Below are 15,089 nucleotides of genomic sequence, written 5' to 3'. Positions count from 1 at the left end.
TTTTTAAAAACGACGGACCTAGAGACGTTGTCCATCGTTCTATATTAAATGTCTAAAATAGATCCGTGATTTTTCCCCATTTCTCCATTTCCCTGTTTGTGAAATTCTCCTCCTTCTTACCACTCCTCACCACCACCACTACGTTTTTGCTGCCGCCGGAGGAGCCGCCTCCTGCTTCTTCGTTGCTGTCGGACTAGACATCATTATTGTCGTCGCCGCCTGCCTCTCCTCTCTCTTCAATCTCTCCTTCTCTTTTAAGGTTAGGATTTAATAGGGCATCAAAAAAATTGAGTTGAACAATATTTTGATTTTGGTAGCTATTTAATTGTAAATTGAATTTGTGTTTATTGGTTGTTCTTTGAATTAAGGTATCTTTGGATTTATTTGAATATTTATCAAGTTATAGTTTTGTTTTGGGATTGTTGGATTAGTTTGAATTAAGGTATAATTTAAGGAGTTGTTTGAATTTTTGTATTATTTGAGTTTGTTTGATTTTTAGATTTCAGGACTAACTAGAATTTGAATTAATAAGAGATTTTAGGACTAATAGTTTTAATTTGGGATTAGGAATAGCTAGCTATTTTGATTTTTGGATTTTAGTCCTAGTTAGATTTTGGAATTTCAGGACTAGTTTGAATTATATTTGAGATTTTAGTATTACTAATAGTTTGAATTTGGGATTTAAGCACTAGTTTAATTTTTGAATTCTAGGAATACTTTGAATTTGTGATTTTCAGAGTAGTTTAAATTTTTAATTTTGGAATGATTTGAATTATGTTTGATATTTTAGGACTAAGAGTTTGAATTTGGGACACTAACTAGCTCGTTTGAATTTAAAATTCTAGGGATTTGAATTACAACTTATAATTAATTCTAACTTGAATTACGCATAAATTAACCTTAATTAAGAATATGAACTTGAAATGTTGTTAACTTTAATTTATTAGAAGTTACTTTTATTCTTATTAGAACTTGAATTTTATTGGACTTAATTAGAATTTTGTAGTACGAGAAAATCTTATTGACTTTAATTAATTTGAACTTAATATAAATTAATTAGGACTTTATTAAACTTAATAAATTTATAATAACTTGGAAACTTAATTAGGAATTAATATAAACTTAATTTTGATCAACTTGACTAGAACTTGAACTTAAGTTGAACCTAATAAATTAGTATTGATTAATCATTTAAGCTTTAACTTTGTAAATCTTGAAGTAATTGAACTTAATTCGAATTTGAATGTATAACCAATTATTGAATTCGCACTTTATATATAACTAATAACTTTTATTATATGAACTTGAATTTAGAACTTGAACACTTTCGAAATTGAATTAATGTAGTAATTGAACTTAATTGCAATTATTAAGTAATGATTTTAAATATATATATTTGTAATGAATTCATGTAGTATCATTATTATTAAATTTAATTCATATATAATTGAATATCTATATTTTTGTAGATAGATCATCTTTTGTGGATGTATAATATGCATTATGAAACTGGTGCTGGTTTGAAATTGAGTTTATTGACGGTGTTAAAGATTTTATTAATCATACAATGACACTTGACATTTTCAAAAATATTGGATTGGTTAAGTGTCCATGCAGTGCGTGTAAATGCTTAGAAATTTTTAAAAACTAGATACATTTATGGTTCATTTGTACCGTAATAGATTTAAGCCTTGTGTCACGACCTGAGAGCACCCCTAGTCGTAACACGGCATATTTGACCTACAGAGGTCTTATACAAGCCCTTAGACATCATTCATCACATAGGCAAAAAATAGAGCAGAATTTAAAACCTTTTTAGAGAAAATCACAAGGCTTAGGAGCCAACACATTTCAAAAGAGAATCTTTATAAGCAACGAAAATCTAGTCTCTTTGGCCAACATAGACCTAGGTCGTACATAAATCTCAAACTTAGGGACACGAACCTTACATTGAAAGATAGATGCAAGTCTTATACAAATGTCTTAATAAAAGAGAAACTAGAAATAAGAAGTTTTGTCCTTGACATATAAAGACATACCCAAATCTTGAGAGAATTTCTAAGTCTCAAGCATCAACTCTAAAGATCATATCACTTGCCAACACCTATGCTTTGTAGAAAATAGAAGAAAATATGGAATTAGTACAATTATGCACTAAGTATGATGACCATGCGAAAATCATGCAAAAAGGGACATTTAGTTGGTTTAAATCATTTTAATGATATTTGGATAAAAGTTCATAACCCAAGTATAAAAGCCATCATACAATCCCACATCAACATTCAAGACAATACCCACATAATCCTCAAAATATGACCATAATCATTAAGTAACCTATTTAACCATTTAGACCCTCTAGCTAAGGTTATCCTAAGACCACCTAAGTAAGACATGAAGAGGACGCCTATACAACCCCTTCATACACACTTAGTTTTTTCTCAAGACTACTCAAGGTAAGGATATTTCCATACAAGACATATTCAACTAACATAAAGATATAACACTTAGTTCCATATTCATCAAGTAACCTCTCATCATTTAGACTCTCTATATAAGGCTACTCTAAGACCTAGCTAAGTAAGACATTTAAAGGGTTGTCCGTACAACCTTTTCAAGCACATTTAAGTGTTCCTCAAAGCCACCCTAGAAAAGAACCTCTCTATTTCAACATACTAACATTGCGAGGACATTATCTTTTAATTCCTTTAAGAAGCAACTAAACAAGTAGGGGACTTCACATAATGGTCTTAGAAGAGTTAGGGAACTCACTCTAGTACATTCAAAGCCTACTCGTTCCATGTGTAGATAGCATCCCATACTACTTCCTACATGATTGTAGAACCTATCAAATAGCTAAAGTGTACATCCCATATGATGAAAATAGGCATTAACCGACATAGACCCCACTAGATAGGTATGGAATCCAAAGTCTAACGTACCCCATGGAGGGTGTTCTACTTGCCAAGGGTAGAACTAGAGCACATCCCCTGTAGGCACGTGGTTTATGGGATACCGAAAGGCTTATTTGTACTCTAGTCTCATACTTCAAGTAGAGCTACTACCTTAAGCTTATCCACTCATTGTTTTGACTTGGTTCTCATAGAGTAAGTTCATTCGCATAAGTGTATTAGAGAAGGTACCATCACTAAGCCTACCATCTCATAATACCATTACCAAGAAGGGATCCACAAGGGTTTACCGATCTAGGTTCATTAACATAGCTCATTCATGAAACGGGTACCATGTAGGTCTCTCCGATTCAAGTCATTCTCATTCGACATTCATAGATAGGCACCAACTTTAGGTCTACCGATCCTAGACTTCCATTCATTCATTCAAGACAAGGGTACCTAAGCCTACCAAGTCAAAAGGGCACATTCAGCATATCATTCATGTATCAAGTAGGGACGACTAGGTCTACTTAATCAAGACACCATATCAACATCTAAAGACTCTTCATAGTTTATCATCATCACATATAACCATTTAAAGGAACATGCTTTCTTTCACAATACCACATAGCTTTATATAAGTTCACCTTGACATCGCATAGCAACTTCATATTATGCCACCTTCCACACAACAACATAACCAACCTTCGATTCACCTCATAGTGCCATCAAGGCCACAATCATAATAAGAACAAAAATTAAACACCTCCATTATAAGTTGATCAAACCATATCAAGCAATCCTACTACACTAAGCAATTTAGTCAACTCAAAAATTTCCAATGCAACCCTTCATCATTACCCAACTTCCAACACTTTCAACATAACAAGATAATTTACCCATCATCATGCCTATTAGGCCAAAGTCACCAACTCATCCATATATCAACAATTCATAAAAAATGGAGATATATAACAATAGGAATCAATACTGTAAAGCAATTTAAATACCTTTCCATCCATAGACAATCACAATTATCAAACCCACTTTACAAGCCAAAATTAGGGAATTAGAAGGATCATGGGTTTATGGAGTTCTTTCACTTGAAATCATCAAATAAACCAAAATATAATCATATCAATTTGTTTGAAACCATTTAATTCAAGAACCCATTGATTTGAGGAAGAATTCGGGTTTTTTCATAATCTTTGTAAAACTAGAAAATCATTTGAAGATTGGCTCTAAAGGGAAAACTAGATTTAGATAATGAGTCACCATATCTTAGTACAAAGAATCACATGAAATTGAATAATAAAGCAACGTAAGTCTTCAACCCTATCTACAATTTGTCCTTAAGCATCCATGGAATTTTGAGAGAACTTTTGTGAGGGAAGGGTTTTGAGTTTTTGTAGAATGAAGTCTAATTATAGGTTTTCGTATTTAAACTAACTTTAAATACCCTAAATTACATAAAATAACTGCCCCACATTAATTTATCCAAGGGTGGAATTTCTTAAACACCCATGGCTTGGCTGAAATAGGGTAGAAATTGTGGGTGCCTACCCACGACCCTCACCTTCAGCCCGTTGGTGGGTTGACGGCCCATCCTACATAGGTGTGGTATCAGTATGAGACTTTTCAATGGGATACAAGGATCCCCATAATAAAGCAGGACCCATGGAGGCCCCTCACGCCCCGTCAAATGATCTACTGGTTGTAGGTCACCCCCATTTGACAGTTTTGAGGGTTAAATCATGGCTCCTCCTCAAGGACCCTTAGGATGGTCCTTGGGGAGTCTTACCCGGACTTTTAATCCATAAACATGACCTTCTACACACTAGGGTACTCTCCATTTATATTTGACCGCAAACAACACACCAAGAAATAGATAATATACTAGAACTCATTACCACACAAAGGACTAGTTTTCCAACGTCTTGGTCATCCCTTCACGCTTGACCTCAAAACTACTCAAACCAGCCCTTAGAATTTATTTGTTATTATCTTAGCAAATTATTAAATCAATGAACTCATGTGAATCTCTAGTTCATCCCATTTCATTTTTGGGGTCTTACACTTGGATATTTTATATGGATTGATCATGGAGAAACAGATAGACTGGATAATATGTTTTATAATTGTTTGCCTGTAGATGAATATAATATGGTTGCAACATATGGTCAAATTAGGGTTGAACATGATAGGTTTCATCAAATAATCATTGATGTTTTCGGGGTTCATGGTGAAATGGAACCGAAATAATATTTTGATGAAGCTCCTAATGAAGAAGCAAGATGCATCTATGATAAATTAGAAGAGTCTAGTCGTCCACTATGTGAAGGGAGTGTGCATTCTGCCTTGTCAATTGTTATTCGATTAATCAATATTAAATAAGATTGGAATATTCCTAATGCATTTATGGACTCAATTGTTGATCTTTTTGGTGAATCCAGCGTTTAACATACCGAAGAATTTCTATCAGGTAAAGCCTTTGGTTTCCAAGTTAGTATTGACTTATAATAGATTCATTGTTATGTTAATGACTGCTTATTATTTTACATAGTGGATTAGAAAATTGTATATTTTGTGGACATACTCGTTATAACAGGATTATAACTGAAGAGATGGCCCAGTTAAGGGGATGAATTATCTACCTCTCATTTCCAGGTTAAAGAGATTAGATGCATCGATGAGGTCTACCACACATATGAGATGACATCATGAATATTGAAGGTCGTCAGGTGGCTTGTCTCATCCATATGATGATGAAGCATGGAAGCATTTTGATAATGTATACCCTAATTTTACTAATGAACCAAAAAATGTTAGATTGGGATTATGTGAAGATGTCTTCACACCATTCTCTAATGTTTCTTCGCCTTATTCATGTCAGACGGTAGTTCATACATTGTATAATCTTCCTTCTGAAATGTGCATGGCCAGTCCCAAGTTGTGTTATTTTAGGTCCCCATATCCAAAAGTTTAATTGATGTCCATCTACAACCATTCGTAGATGAGCTCAAACAATTGTGGTTTGAAGACATTTTGACTTATGACATATTAACTAAGAAGAATTTCGTTATGTGTGCTTCTTTAATGTGGACTATTAATGATTTTCCTACATAGGGGATGTTGTCTGGTTGGATGACAGCTGGAAATCTAGCATATCCGTATTGCATGGAAAATAGTGATGCATTCACTTTAAAGCATGGCAATAAAATACATGGCTTGATTGTCATTGTCAGTTCTTTTCAATGGACCATGAGTTTAGATAGATGAAAAATGCATTTAGGAAAAATAAGGTTAAAAGTGACCCCACCTCCATTACTCACATGGCTTCAAATTTGGGAGAGAGTTCCTCAATTACCTAAAGTTACAGAAAATTCACCTTCTAGACTTCATGGATATGGTGTTGAACATAATTTGACCAAACAAAGTATATTTTGGGAGTTGCCGTATTGGAAGGAAAATCTGCTAAGATATAATCTTGATGTGATGCACATTGAAAAAAAATTATTTTGACAATTTATTTAGCACAGTGATGGATGTTACGGGTAAGAGAAAAGACAATCCAAAAGCTAGAATGGACATAAAAGAATATTGTAGGAGAAAGAGTTATGGCTGCAAAAATTACATTAAAGGTAAAATTGTTAAGCCTACAGCAAAATTTTCCATCACATTGGATAAGAAATGTTAAATTATTGAGTGAGTTAAAAATTTGAGGATGTCAGTGGTATATGCTTTGAATTTAGGAAAGTGGATAGATATGAATGAAGGAAAATTGATAGGCACGAAAATTCATGATTTTCATGTGTTCATGGAAACTTTAATTCCTATCGCTTTTAGGCATCTACACGAAAGGATATGAAAACCAGTCACAGAGATAATTCCTCTTTTTAAAAAAGATTTGTGTTCTAGGATATTGTTGGAGATTAGTTTAGATAGGATGGAGGAAAATAATCTTGTTACTATTACTACTAAGTTGGAGATTATATTTCCATATGGTTTCTTTGATGTGATGTAGTATTTTCAATTCAACTTGTACAAGAGGCCTGCTTTGGAGGTCCGGTTCAAATGAGATGGATGTATCCATTTGAAATATTCACCAAGTTATATATATTCACCAAGTCTTTTATTAACATATATATACATATATACATGCAGAAAAAATGGTAGTTCAAAGCAAATGATTAAGCAAAAGGGAAGGACCGAATGATCAATTGCTCAGGGTCATATTAGGAGATAAAATGGAGATTTTGTTCTTATTACTTTGGTGATGATGTTTCATGTAGGAGAAAAAGGCCCAATCATAATGATGAAGGTCATATTGATCCTTTATTCCCAGCGATATCAATTTTTAATCAAAATGGTCGAGAATCTAAAAACGTGGAAAGCAAGGCTTCACTGAAATGAAAATGCAATCGAATGTGACACATATTTTGCTTAATTATCCACAGATGCAATCATGTTCCAATTAAGTGTTAAAAATATTTTATCAAATAACATACTAATAAGTGTTCATTAACTAACGAAATACTTGAATGTAAAATAATCAGCTTGTTCGTAAACACATGGGATAGTGATGTCATCTATACAAAATTTTCCAAATGGTTGAGGAACTATGTATGAAATCAATAAATATTTAGTAATATATTAATGTCATACTAAATTATATTACTTGAAATAACAATCACGTAGATTTACGATGAATACTCAGGTGTCCATCATTTGCAGTTAGTGAAACAAGTAGCATTTGGACGTGAATCGCTAGTACTGACAATGAATAAGTATTGTATTAATGGTTTTAAGTTTCAAACTGAAGAATTTCTAGGAACAAGAAACAAATAATAGTGGTGTCTACATACAAGGTGATGTTGATGTACTGGCCAAATTATTGAATATTATGGTGTCATTCATGAAATTATTGAAGTAAGGTATTCTAGTTGGCCTAAAAAGAAGTTTGTATTATTTAGGTATGAGTGGTTTGACTCATCACATAGAGGCACAAAGGTGGACCATCAACATAATATAATTGAAGTTAAGCACAAAAGAAAATACAAAAGTTATGATCCTTTTATCATTGCACAAAATGCTAAATAAGTGTATTACGCTCCATATCCATTGCGTAGAGACAAAGACTATTGGTAGATTGTTATAAAAAGTAAGCCTCTGGTAAGAATTTAAATTGACAATGTCTTAAATGTGGCATATCAAAATGATTTTGCAACTGCTCAACAACAAGTTGATGTTGAATTGAAAACCACACTACAACATCCTCAACACATATTAGAAGAAGTATTTGATGATGAGATACTTAATGTTGAGGAATAAATATTCGAGAATGATAAAAATGAATGATTTTATGGCGAAGAAAGAGATGATAATTAACATAAAGCAATTGAGGAGGAAGAATGGGAGAATGATGGAATTGAAATAAGCGAGGAGGAATAGTGTAGTATGAAAGCTAGCTAGTACATACATGTAAGTTAGTATATTTTGCTAATTTTATTTAAATTATGATTTTTACATATATTATACATCTAAAATTGCATACATGTGGTGACATCAATAGATATCATGAGCATTTTGGAGTTAGTCAGACTAAACAGGTTGAAAGTAAGAAGTCTAAGAGACCAATAGATCCTGAGGATATTGTAGGATCTATTTCTCCTGTGCCAAAACAAATCATCTGTGATACTCATCTATTTGATGTTTCGTTTGGTACGACGGATCCTCGGTAATAATATCCTAATTAGTCGACCAGTTGGTGCATCCTCTACTTCACAGGCGTTGTATGTATGACGCTACGAAGACCTACCATTTGATATGCTCAAATTATACTTCCCTAAAGAAGTATAAGCAGTTGTATCAAGTAAATAACCCAACTATTAGGTTGGGTTCGATACCATGAGGAAACTAATTTAGACTTAACTTTAATATATGATTACCTCTATTTAGTCAAGTTCTTTCCAAAAACTAATAATTAAATGGGGGGCTTTTATGAAACAAAAATATTGTAATGTGATGAAATATAACAAGTAACAAGAATAAATTGTTGGTTTTTATCAAGTTATAAGAGAAACTAGGTATAAGTGTTTCCCATAGGTTCATAACGCCATAACCATAGCTTAAAACAATTCTTCCCTAAGGTTTTGCGTGCAAAGTGATAAGTTAGGTATCTCTAAATCCTTGGTCCAGCATTTAAAGAATTTCACTCTGTACCTTGGTCCGGCTACGTGTGTTTAAATTACTAACCCTTACCTTTTACATCATATTAAACATCATATACGATGTTTGGGTTAGTTATCACCTCTCACCAACCGAAACTAGCCTATTAGATAGTATCCACTAAATCTATGTCGATAATTCGTTTCCTATCAAGTATCCCTTTGGTATGGCAAATAGCAATATGGCAAGTTCTAACGCGTGCACTCGTTAAAAAGACTTTTAGACGAAAGAATTATCGATACATGCAATAACCTAGTTGAGAATTGTTAATTGTCAAGGTTTATTTTGTTAATCACCCATGGTTCCCACAACCCTAGTTGTGGATTTAGTTACTCATGCTTAGAATAACACAATTCATATTTTTTGAATAATAATCATAAACTTACTTTGACAAGTTTGAAGAAAATCTAGAAATTATACTTGAAACAACAAAATTCATTTGAGAATTGATTCCGAAAATTTTACTTAATTTCCCAAGTTCCAAAGTCATTTTCCCATAACAAAAGTATGAAAAATAATAAAAGATCCAACCCCAAAAACGAGGTTTTACACCCTATTTATAAAAACATTGTACTAAAATTAAAATGAAGGCAATTAAAGAAAGTTTGTCCAAAAAAAGCAACTTCAGTCGACGACCATACTTAGCATCTTTTCAAAGCCTGCACGGTACATATTCTCTAATCCAACCAGCAGCACAGTCCATCGATTAACTTACGGTCCGTCGATGCCTCCATTTTTCCATACTTAAACTTCTCTTCAACATCAAGTAGTGGAGTAGTCTCTGATTTCACCAACAATTTGCTAGGATGGTCCGTCGATCAGTCGATGGACCGTCGATCCTTCCATAACCCCACACTTTGTCAGAATTCCCCGAGTTTCTTTCTGATGCTTGAATCTCACGTCTACGATCACCTCTATGGTCCGTCGAAGGAACGACAGGTCGTCGATGGCTTCGTGGGTCACTTCTGCACAGCCATCTGCATTTCCGTTTTGGACAACTTTTCTGCAAAACACATATAGAACACATTAAAATTACTACAAAAAGGCCCTAGACACACACTAAACTCAAGGAAAAATCATTGTAAGTACCATGAAACCACATTACATCACCTTTATAGGCTATTCGTCGAGCACGACCCTTATCGACAAGTCCTCCATCTCTCACAGGCTCATCTCCTTAGTTATCTTCCGTGAGGATTGGAGAGTTAGATGCTATGGCAAGTACGCCTCTATTGACTTAGAATTTTGTGCATCTTGATGTATCACCCTCATCTACAACTAGACCTAGTGCTACACCACATGATGAGTTGGATACTCTAACTTTTGGCCAAAAGGACATACTTTGTAGAGTCATGATTGAGCTGATGGATCATCCTAAATTTGTTTTGTTATCTATTTGTTAGTTTATTTTATTTATTTTCTTATACTTTCATAAATTATCCATGAAATAACATATTTATTATGTGTTTTAAAGGTGTCATCTTGCAAAGGATGCTGCCTGGACTTTAATAGACTTTGTTAGAAGACTTTTTACACAGCCTTATAGTTCTTGGAGTGAGATTCCAAACTAAATATTTCAGGCGATGTTTAATGAACTTAAGGTATATATATAGTATAATTTACTTTTTTTTACTATTGATATAATTAACGTCATTCAAATTTTTTCAGACAATTGTACTTGGGAGTCGAGTTAAAATTTAGTCATTATGACCACATTTGAGAAGAGGGCATCCGCCAAACTATCTAGCTGGCTGAAAAAAGTCCGCGATAGTGGTGAACGTCCAATTTGGATGTTGCCCCATGTTTTTGATGAATTGGGTTTGAATTAAAACACAAACAAGTTTACAGGCAACATCAAAACAAGCAAAAAAGACTAGAGATAGTCTTAAGGGTGGCTCGTTGCACACTGGAGGTGAAAAGACCGTCGGAACAATTACAAAAGAGATGGTAAGTTCAAAGTTAAAATTTTGAATAAATAATTAGTTGATTCGTATATATTGTTATTGATCGGTAACTTCATCAAAGACACAACTTCCAATGTAATTGTAGACAATCGATCGTAGTATAGTAATCCAACCAAGGGTTGGGGTTGTTTTCACAGGTAGTGGTAATGAGAATTATTAGGAAAGTAAACATACGTTCTAACTAATCATAGCTAAACACATTATCAAATAAAAACATATTAAATCTAAAATGAGGTGACGCAAGTGTCAATTATCGATAGGGATTTGTTACAGATAAGTAGAAATTACCAATACAACTAAATCAATGAAAGGGTGATTCTTGGAATATGATCGAAATACGGAATAAACAAGATCATTGGATACATTCTCTGATAGAGAATTCAAAAATTAATTGTGACCAGGCTAGACTTTAAGGGGGAGAAGATCTCTCTCGAGCAACTTACCCCTTTTCAAATGGGTTTCTCTCGGACACCCACTTGCCCCATGAAGCACAACTTCTGCCTTAACTCACTCACTCTCTTGAGTTGAGTGTGTGGTGTGAGACTAGGGTTCACCCCCTCGAGCTAAACCTCATGTCGACCCACTCCCACCGACCCTTAATTTAATAGTCTTAGTTTCTCGACCTCTCTCTCTCTCTCTCTCTCTCGAGCAACCCGAACACATATATGAGATAATATTTGAAACTATAATCTCATTAGATTTATCCACAACTGCTAAACAAAATCATAATTAAACTACGAATACACTATCAGCAAGCAAGACCCAATAACTAATTTACACCATATTCACAAAATCACATCCCAAGAATTGGAGTTTTAGCTAGACATAAACAAGAGATAGAAATTTATACCGAAATGAGATTGAATTCAAGTGGGTATGAAGATTTAAGTGTTGTTACAGCCTAAGAATGAAGAAATTAAAAGACCCAAGTCCAATTGAAGTTGCTTTTTTTGGACAAACTTTCCTTAATTGCCTTCCTTTTAATTTTAGTACAATGTTTTTATAAATAGGGTGTAAAACCTCGTTTTTGGGGTTGGATCTTTTATTATTTTTCATACTTTTGTTATGGGAAAATGACTTTGGAACTTGGGAAATTAAGTAAAATTTTCGGAATCAATTCTCAAATGAATTTTGTTGTTTCAAGTATAATTTCTAGATTTTCTTCAAACTTGTCAAAGTAAGTTTATGATTATTATTCAAAAAATATGAATTGTGTTATTCTAAGCATGAGTAACTAAATCCACAACTAGGGTTGTGGGAACCATGAGTGATTAACAAAATAAACCTAGCCAATTAACAATTCTCAACTAGGTTATTGCATGTATCGATAATTCTTTCGTCTAAAAGTCTTTTTAACGAGTGCACGCGTTAGAACTTGCCATATTGCTATTTGCCATACCAAAGGGATACTTGATAGGAAACGAATTATCGACATAGATTTAGTGGATACTATCTAATAGGCTAGTTTCGGTTGGTGAGAGGTGATAACTAAGCCAAACATCGTATATGATGTTTAATATGATGTAAAAGGTAAGGGTTAGTAATTTAAACACACGTAGCCGGATCAAGGTACAGAGTGAAATTCTTTAAATGCTGGACCAAGGATTTAGAGATACCTAACTTATCACTTTGCACTCAAAAAACCCTTTACTAGAGCTCCAAAACTAAGATAAAAACTGGAAAAATTCTAATTATGTTCGCAAATAAGCTAAAACACTCAATAAGTATTTACAGTTTTCAAAGATTAGTGTTGCAGCAGGGCGCTCAACGTAGGTAAGCAGAATCACTGAACAAATCGGTGATTCACCCTTTGGTCACTTCATCATCGTCTTGCGCTTAGTCCAAGCATCTTCATATTTTTGATCATTGGGGGATAAGGTACCAATTCATGGAATATCTCAGCAAATGCATCGAATTCTCCTTTTCACCGCCGATTTGATCCCTTCATTTAGGCTTAACACAATGGAACAATGTGTGATCTTCAGACCTATCGGCTTGTGACCAAGTTGACTCGGGCATCCTTAGACCTTCATTTATTCATTTTTTTCATCCTTTTGCTCCTTTTTGCCAACTAGTGTTTATGCTTTGCCTCAAACTCATAATACGTAAAACTTAAGGTTATTCATTATTAATTGAGACAAAACAATCAAGGACACTATTTCTATCAAAATATAGCTCTAAATAAGTCCAATTTATGGACTCATGAACACCCCCAACTTACACTCTTGTTTGTCCTCAAGTAAAACTCAAGTTCAACAGTTCAAAAAGGATGTCTCAAACAGTGCTACACAAGATGCAATCATGAATATAAATTGTACACAAAAAAGACTCAATTTTCTTATGCAAGGATCAATTATGTACCCAAAGATTCAATTTGTGACACCATTACCAAAGATTCTCAAGCTCGTAGTACTTGCTTCAAATGCAAGTTCAAGCTCAACAAAAGCATTTGAATGCCCTCACACAAATGATGATTTCATTCTCACTCATATGTTATATAATCATTAAAGGTTCACGAATGAGATACAATTCTCACTCTCTCAAAGAAAAATACAATGCATTCTTTCACCGATAGGTTTGCCCGTATTTTTCTATCAACATTTGTTTCAGCTTTCTTAAGATCAAAATGGTTTTTTTAAGGCTTCTAATGGGGTTGAGTGCAAAGGTATATGGTAATTTAGGCTCAGTGATTATGATCCTCATGAAATCTAGTTCTAATAACACTTGTTTTCCTTTCTTTATCAAGTTCATTAATGCTCATAAGTTATCCCTTTATTCACTTTTCCATAGGGTGTTGGAAACCCCTTTTTTTCTTTTTATAATCTTCAAATTTATTTCACAAATTTTCTTTTTCATTCTTTTTATTTTTCTCTTTTGTTCTTTCTCTTTTCTTTATATGGATGGGTTCCATTTTTCTCAACACAATTGGTAGAGCGGATCCTTCAGACTTTCTTGACCTGCTTTCTCTTTCCACCATACCCCCCAACTTAGGCTTTTGGGCTAATCAGTTAGCTACTCTATTAAGCACAAATTAAGAGGGTTATGGGTAAAAGGTTTACTGAGGTTTTGTTTTGTCAAGTTTATTCCAAAGAAAGGTAAGGCTCAAGGGATATTCAAGAGATTCACACACTCACAAGGTAGGTCAAGTGAGAGGTTTATGTCGAATTGGCTCATACTCTATAAAGTTGCCTAAGATCATATCAAGAGAAAACTTTACTTAGTCAACAGGACTAATGGGGAAAATTCTAGGTGTTGTCATGCATGGTTCAAGGTAAGCTTATCACACAAGGTACCGACACTAAAGTCAAACAAGACTCAACACTTTTGGTAGTTTGCAACGGTCATTACAAGGGAATCAATTTGATAATTGGCTAATCACAATGCGATGCAAAGAGTTCACATATTGTCTATGCAACTTCATTTGCCTCGTTGTAGTCGTAAATTCATATTCGCTCGATTGCGAGCACTATTCAAGTCGTTGGCATTGATTGAAATTGAGACTTAAATTTGCCTAAGAACAACCACATTTCAAATACATACAAGAAGTGTCGGGAATTTACAAAAATTTAAAATTTTTTGGAGGGGTCGAAATCATTTTTTCAATTATAACAAAGGGAAGACATAAGCTAAAACATCCACAAAAACAGAGAAAACATAATGTAAAGCAAAACAACCCAAACATTAACATGAAACACATAACTCAATACACACAAAAATGGGCCTCATTTCACCACAGTTAAATATTATTTGTCTACAAATGCAAGTAAAAGTATCAAATGGAAATATATAGTAAGACATAGAAGGAGGTAAAGAGAAGTCATGTCTATGTAGTATCTCCAGTTGTCGAGGCCTTAGCACTTGGTGTGGTAGTCTGTATATGGGCATCAGTGCTCGGAGTCTCCTCAAAGGGAATAGCAGTGCGAAATCCATTAGGGGATGTGGTGGACATCTTAGACGGTAATGTATGGAGCACCTACTGCACAACCATCTCCACCAGATTTGAAAA

The 15,089-nt window shown here is 33.9% G+C and overlaps 1 pseudogene; it reads left to right on the top strand.

Annotated features, from left to right (window-relative positions):
• LOC138347470 (uncharacterized) overlaps positions 1-15,089 on the top strand; it is a 34,006-nt pseudogene that overhangs the window by 10,822 nt on the left and 8,095 nt on the right.

The sequence above is a fragment of the Solanum lycopersicum genome, chromosome 3 (genome assembly GCF_036512215.1).
Source record: "Solanum lycopersicum chromosome 3, SLM_r2.1".
Classification (NCBI taxonomy): Eukaryota; Viridiplantae; Streptophyta; class Magnoliopsida; order Solanales; family Solanaceae; genus Solanum; species Solanum lycopersicum.
Note: the sequence above shows the minus strand (reverse complement) of the source record. Positions and strands in the feature narration are given on the sequence as shown.